The sequence below is a fragment of the Phyllostomus hastatus genome, unplaced genomic scaffold, assembly GCF_019186645.2.
Source record: "Phyllostomus hastatus isolate PE091 unplaced genomic scaffold, TTU_PhHast_1.1 phas_scaffold_12, whole genome shotgun sequence".
NCBI classification, from domain to species: domain Eukaryota; kingdom Metazoa; phylum Chordata; class Mammalia; order Chiroptera; family Phyllostomidae; genus Phyllostomus; species Phyllostomus hastatus.
The window spans coordinates 9,789,637-9,797,299 of record NW_025334007.1 but is presented as its reverse complement, the minus strand read 5'-3'; the positions used below and the strand labels follow the sequence as shown (position 1 = coordinate 9,797,299).

At 40.3% G+C, this 7,663-nt stretch overlaps 1 pseudogene; it reads right to left on the bottom strand.

Moving 5' to 3' along the window:
* Nucleotides 1–1,097: 1,097 nt before the first annotated feature.
* Nucleotides 1,098–7,002, bottom strand: LOC123829951 (annotated as a pseudogene).
* Between the last annotated feature and the right edge of the window lie 661 nt (nucleotides 7,003–7,663).

Genomic DNA, 7,663 nt, shown 5'->3' with positions numbered 1-7,663 from the left:
GTATTTCCCCAAAGGAAAAAAAATTACTGAGAAGGGCAGCATGGTTTTAAATCTTTACAAATCTCTTTAACGTGTAGTTTAATAGAAGAAAGCTGGATTCTCATATCTGCCTCTGCATTCAGTCTTTCATGATATTTGGTTTTGGTGAAAGAAAGAAAGAAAATCCAGGTTCTTACAGATTTGTTGGAGAAGGCAGGAGTTTTGCAATAGCCTTCCAGATATTAAGACTATATAGTAAATCTAGTAAATATATCTTACTAAAACTCAGCAAGTGGTAATTTCCTAAAGGTTAGTTGCAATATGGAATCTGAAGTGTATTAGTGAAGTTTTCATACACTGTTACATTAAAATTCATTGTCTTGATTTTAAATAGGTATTTTAATTATGCATGATTCTGTAACATCAACCATTGGAAAATATTGGTTCACTGATTTATACAGAACTTCTAAATCCTGACACATTTCATCATACACTTTCACAAAATTACATTCAGTATTAATCACCACCAATGTCATCAGATCAGTACTAGGAAGCTGTCGGGATCATGGTGGCAAATACAAGATTTTCAAAATTCTAATTTTCATTCAAAAGCCTGAATTTTATAATTGCAAACAAACACTGTCAGTTGTTTCCTTGAGGTGCTGGGCTAACTTTCTTCATTTTTGGCAGAATATGTCTGCCAAATACCCAAGATTGAATAGCCATAGTTTGTCCTTGCCCTTTCAAGTGCTCCACAAAGTGAAACAATGTGAACATAGTGATCCACAAAGCAGGCAGATAGTTCACCTTGCAACTCAAATGAGAACATAAATGCCTTTCCCTGAGGCAGCCATTGTACTTTGCTATGCAGCAAAAGTGCTTTATGAGTACTTTATATTGTCACACAAACTATGAAAAAAGAGGTGCACTCTGGTTTTAGAGTTAATATAATGAATAACTTTTAGAGTTTCATGAGGGACATTCTTGAGTGAAACTGGCATTTTTTAGAGTACTATGTTTTTTATTCACTGAGTAACTAAAAGTCTATTTCTAGATGTTTCTCTTATACGCTTCATTCATTTCATTAGTAAGCAAAGCCCTATAAAAGTTGGCTCCACCTAGTCCTCAGACTGAGATCCATCTTCATCTTGATTAATCTGGAAGTAACGAAGTTCATAAGTCTCCTTGTCAGGCACAACCACACAAAGCCAATCGTGAAGGCTGCTCTTCTTAAGGTATTTCTTGGTTAGATGTTTCAAATATCTTTTAGAGAACTGTTTCTCAGAAACAACTGTGATTTTATTCTTGAAATGTTCTATGTGAACAACATTCCCAAGATTTCCATTTTTTCCATGGACTTAAACCTTTTCCTGTAGAAACTATTCCAAATTTCCATAATAAAAAAATTCTATCTTATACTGGATGAGTAAGGTCCAAACCAAACTTCCAGGTTGTCCTTTAGGCTTCTTGACATTCTGTGCCGTCTTGCAGGCAATCTGACATTTTCTTTTTACTGTGTGGCAGTAAATAGTAGTACAGTGATGATGAGTGCAGTTTGGTACCACTGGCTTACTTAGTGCTAAGACGCCAGCAGTGTTACCCACCATTGCTTTTGCAGTGCCATTACAAATGTCAAACAGCAAATCACATCTTAGTGTTATTATGGGAATAATTTTGACCTCAAGGACCCTCAGAAGGGAACCTGGGAATCCCTAGGGGTCTGTGGACCACATTTTGAGAACCACTGCTCTAAACTTTTACAAAGGGCCAGCCCTCCCTGGACATAAAATACAGCTACTAGCACATTTGGGAGGACAGCCAAGGTCTTTTTCACACAGGGCAATTTGCCTTACTTTTTTGACCTGAGATGGACTTTTTATTTCTTTGCAAAACTGAAGGCATCTGGTTTGGGAGCACGATTATTCTCCACTCACCTTTAAACTGCCTCAGCTATTACTAAGTCTCTGGCAGTGATATGTTGATTATGTGAATTTAAAGCCCACAGGAGCTAGAGGAATGACAGATCAGATTCCTTTAAATGAGAAATAAAATCCAGGAGCCTGGCAGAGGGACATACGGTTCTCACTCCTGCCGACCTTTGGTGTCACTCTAGTAGAATGACTGCTTCTGGGCCAGATGGCAACGTGGCTAAAACGGAGATGTCTCAACCTGTTTCCCAGCATTAATTGTGCACGTTGAGCTTCCTTGTGCAGTCCATAATTCTTCATTGCCAACTTCATTTAGATATTTTTGAGGCAGCTGAGTTCAGAGAAGCCTCTATGAATCCAAGCAGTTTCAAAAAATCCACTCTCTTTTAAATCTCCAAATGTGATTTTTAAAATATCTAATTATTGTTACAGACCAACAGATACTGAATCTTTTGTCGATGGAATGTAAGTCTAGCAACTTTTAAGAGAATGAGATTGAAGGACAGAGTCTCTGTGCCCTAAAGGAGGTGGCTGAATGGAAGCCCATTTAACTTTCTGTTTAAAAGCACTACATAAGGATCAATTTGTAAAGGTAGCTTTCAAGTGTAGCAAGATAGCTTCTCAGATATGATAGGGATAAAGGGAAGGTCAGAACCCTTTATTTTTATCAACAATTTCACCAAATAATATTTATTAAGGGCTTTCAGGTCCAGCTTCTCAGCTGTAAACAAGCAAATACTTTATGCAGAGCTATTGGAAGTGCTGAACCAGAGGAGATCCTGGGTGTTGGGGTGTGTAGACTAGAAGTTAACATCGCTTGTCTATAGGAAAGCATGCTTCCGTGACTCAAAAGGTAAACTTAGAATTCACTCAAATAATTTGAAGTAGATCCAATGAGCAATAAAAGCAAATTTAGCCAACTAGGAAAGAAAGTTGACTTTTTCCCTCAGGGTCATGTGTAAGGACAACATTTTGTCATGTGAGAAATATCTTACTTTAGCCAGAAAAACACTGCTTCCAAGAAAGAAAAGCAAAGAAGATATGTATATTATATTTGACAGACTTTTTTACCTTTGTATTCATGACATTTGAATTACATGCACATCAATTAAAAAAATACTGAACCCCCATAAACAACCTGGCAAGCAAGTAACTGTAATTGTAAAACAGGAACATTTTCACATGCCTTAATTCTATCTTTCAGTTTTTGCTCAGAATTCTGATTTGCTGGTTATAATAGGGACAGAACATCCATACTTTTTAAGAACTACTTTGGCTTATTAAAAAAAATAAAGGTTTTTTAAAAAGCCAAAAAAATTTCACATAATCTAAGATTTATATCAACATATAATGGGAGGCCTGGCTTGAGAGAATAAAGTCTGTTGGCCTTAAAATTGAGACAGGTTAGATGTGTTTGGAGACTTCATGAGATGGGCCCATAAAGAATTCATTTGCATGAGGGATGAAGTTGCCTTCTGGGAGTGAATGGATCCTAACAAAAGATAGCATCCCTGGAATACTGAAAAGGCTCAAGAACTAGAGGGGGTGACTGAGGTGAATGGCATTGTGTATTCAAATTTAAACCACCTACCATCAGCTTGCACTTCCTGAGTCCTTGTCAGGGGGTAATAGTTAAGAGTAAGTAAAAATGAAAAGAGCAATTTCAGAAAAATCTCTTTAGCACACTGGGAAGTGTTGAGTCTGAATTGCTTTGTAATCCATGTAATCGAGTGAAAGAAAAAAGGGAAAGGAAGTCCATTGTTCTTCTTGGACTTAGCAGCACCTCCAGCAAGTATTGTTGCTTTGCTGGGGCAGTAGTGACTTCGGGCATTGGAGGGTACTGGTGCCTTTGGTGATTATTTGGGCATTATTGTATTTTCGCCATTGCTGTAGCCAAGAATCAAAAGCCCAACAAACTACATCAGAGAAAAGGAAAGCAACATAATTTCCTGTCACTATGCAAAACAATAATGGGACTGGGGGTAGTTTTCTGTTCTTGTGCTAAATAATTCTGAGAGTAAGTAAACTTAGCTGCTTGTTCCAGGAAATACTTTTTCCTGAAAGATACAATTGTGAGCCAACTCAAAGAGTTTACTTAGCAAGAATAACATCTTCCCCATTAATACTCACTTCAGTATTCTCACCTCCCTGTGGCTACCAATCTATAGCTGTCATGTTATAAAATCTGCGCAATAAATCTTTCAAGACCTGTCTGTCCTAAAATCACCCAGCTCAGTCCCTGATATCCTATCCTGATAGCCTTCTCCTGAGACACTAGGCTCTGTTAAGGTAGTGTTCTATACTTCAGCAAGTCCTAAACACTTTCTTTGATTGATCAGTATTTTTTTTCTGGTGTTTTCTGGGACGACTTGACAGTTTAGCCAAAAGGGTGAATGTGTGCCTGTTTAGGAGAGGCCCCCTGAGGTGTGGAGGAACCACAATTATAGATGTGGGTGGAGCCAAGTGATTATGGTTTGTTGCTATTTTTGTGGCCCAGTTTCTACTTGCAGGAAGGTGAAACCAGGGGCAAATTGTCCTTAATCCCTGTAATCATTCTTTAAGCAAGGACATCAAATGTCTAGCCCTGTGAAATTACCATGTTCACTAGTTTTTACATGTCTCTTCCTTGATAAGATAAATATAGCAATCCCTTCGTCCAATGATGATCTTAAATTCACTGTATCATGATGAAATTTTAAAGGGATCTGTATACAGACATACATGAGTGTATGCCTGTATACATACATACACATATACATATATGTGCACATACCCATTGTCACACATATACATATACCATTGAGGGATTTATGGCAGTTGACAAAAATGCAATAGGATAAAAATTAGGAAATCGCTTAAGGCAATGCTTTGTGGGGCCTACAGAGAGTTTATTCTTTTGGCTGCGTTCCCCTTCTCCATTCCCATCAGTCCCTGTTCCAGTTAAAGGCCACTTTCTCTTAGGGCATATGCAGAAAAGCCTTCACAACCAACACAGCAAAACTCTTTCTCCCCTGTCCAAATTATGCTAGACTCCCTCACCAGAGTAGTGGGATGGGGCAGGGGAGGGGAGAAGGAAGCCATTGGAGGTCAAAGCTACATGGGTTGGGAGTGGAATCTGATCTTACTTCTGCCTCCTGGGCTTGGTATGGTTATACCAACATGGGTCCCACAGCTGCTGAGAAGAGATTACCAGGTGCTGAGAGTTCTGGATCCTCAGGTGGCCTTGATGTTTGAAGATGAATCCCTTTAAAGTTCATTTTCAAGCAAATGAACAAAGGCAGATTTGTGTCTCCAACTCCAAGAATTATGAATAGGATGCCTGCTGGGGGAAGCATGTGAATATAACAAAGAAGGGTATGACTGTAATGGAGGTGACCTGTTGGGGAAACAGAAAAACCTTCCTGAATGCCTTTGGGAAGACTGTAAGGTAAACATTATAGGTAGAAAGGATGATTTACCAGTTCCCTTCTGTGATAAATGTGATTTTTCTATTAAAGTCTATGGGCAAATGATTCCACGCAGGCATGCTTTTTGCTATGACTGTGCTAATTCATACAAAAAACGAACCAAACAGAGATGAGTCCAGGCTGTCGTATTCTTGTGCTGCTAATTGAGGAGGATACACGAGGTTCTCTCTTCATCGGTAGTACCGTCCAAGGGTGCAAGAGAACATATTTATCTCAGAGACTTACAGGCTCATATCAACCATGGCCATAAGAGAGCTACCAAACTTGTTACTTTTGCTCCACTGGAAAAAGTTCAGCCTTGCATTGCCTCAGCAACAACTGATACCCCCAAAATGCTGCTAGTCAGGGTCCACGTGAGCTGTATAGCAGCAGAGCAGTGCACCATGCTGTGTACACCTCCCCTGGAACATGTGGTGGCTACACAAGCACAGTACTCAGTTACAGGAGGATCTTTGTGCTTCTCCTGGAGAATTGTCTCCACCCCCACCTCCTTCAGCTCATCGAGAAAGCATTAGTATTTCAACAAGACAATAAGGCAACTTAATAACCATCCTTATTCAGTACGACTCAAATTCTGCTGCTAAATAACCATCACCTCCTGCCCCAGCACCTGCTCATGGTCATCCTGAATATCAAAGTCAATCAGTGGTATCACACCCTTATCGTATTTTGCCTCCAGAGAAACATGCACCAACTCCATGTCCTACACTGTGGCGGGGGCTCTGCCCACAGGGTCCCTGCCCCCGGCCACCACGGATGAGAATAAGTCTACCAAAACATGATCTACTTGGGGAGGAAAGGTGGCTAATCTCTCAAAGGAGAAGGGTCAAAAGCCTTTTCCTCAATGGGCTTTTATTGGGTTCATTTTGCACAGGAATACAGGTAAAGCTCATTAATCATTGTCAGGTAGTAAGGATCAAACAATAGATGACATACAAAGAACTAAGGGCTTATTCTGAGTCAGGGTCTGTTAGCTAAAGGGCTATAAAACTTTGGGAAACAAACTCATTCCCTGCTCAGACCCTTATCATTTAATTGAGAGCATTCTTAGCAAAGCAGGTTTTACAGGAGTTTACGTATTCTTTCTTAGGACTGATCACCCGGGGAACCCGCCCTTTCCAGCACAGGGCTTCACCACCCTCTTTCATTGCTTCAGGCTTAAGTCAGGCAGGGGAAGTAAGCAGCCAAGGGATTAGGAGACTTCTCGCAGACAGAATGAGGACTCAGGCTATGTCAAAGCCAAGGGGCAAGAGTCCATCACCCCCTCTTGCTATGTCGCCCCCAAGTCCTTCTTTGCGGACCCCCGTGATCATGCTTGTCTTAGGTCACCCCTCCCTTGAGGAATCTTACCCATCATTGGCTAACCGATCATGCATTGGGATCCCAGCAGGGTGAAGTAAAAGGGGCAGAGGCAGCACCCCTGCCAGGGAGATAAGCTTTGTCTCCTTAGTGGCTTATGGTCTGAAGGTCTCTCACTCAACCTTAGCCATGGAAGGTGCTACAGCCTCTGTAACCAGGCAGGGCAGTTCCCAACACTCCACCACCAGTGACACATCCTCTCCAGGATTCAGGCACTCCTCACTTGGTCTGTAGTCAAGTGCCACCTCCATCCATGACTTCAGATTCATTACCAATAACTCTTCCCCTGGATATATTATTGCCCAGGCATCACCTTATATTAATTGTCTTCCTGGATCTCCTCTATCTCAACATGGTGGTCTACCTGTAAGTGTCTCTTTTCACCGTCATGCTCCTTACTCTTTTCCCTAGTTCACTGAAGAACAAGAAACTCTGAGCCCTCCATTTATACAATCAGATGAAACTTATCCTGGTATATGACCTATATCGAAAGGATCTTTACCTCCTCTACCAGTGCAAGGTCCACTTTCCCCAACCTCACTTCCTGGATCGAGTCATTCAGATCAGACAAGGTACAGATCATATTAACAAGAATAATAGTATTTTCAACTGAAGAGCCGATGAGGAAAAAACCTTCAATATAGTCAACCTTTGAATTCAACTTTGTTTTAGGAAGGAAAAGCATCTCTCACAGAGAGAGCTATAAAACACTTAGGATCACAATTGTCTCTTAAAATGGTTTTAAACCTTGATGTGAGGATTTATTTCAAGTTCTATACTGTAGTGCGCATAAATGGCTCTGTTAAGCATAGCTGTATTTTAACAACTTTGTTCCTTTAGTGTGGTAAATTGACCCAGAGGTGACTAATATGAGTTCCTGAAATAATTTTGTATTGTTTAACTTTCAAAAGGATCATTTTTTTCTTTAGT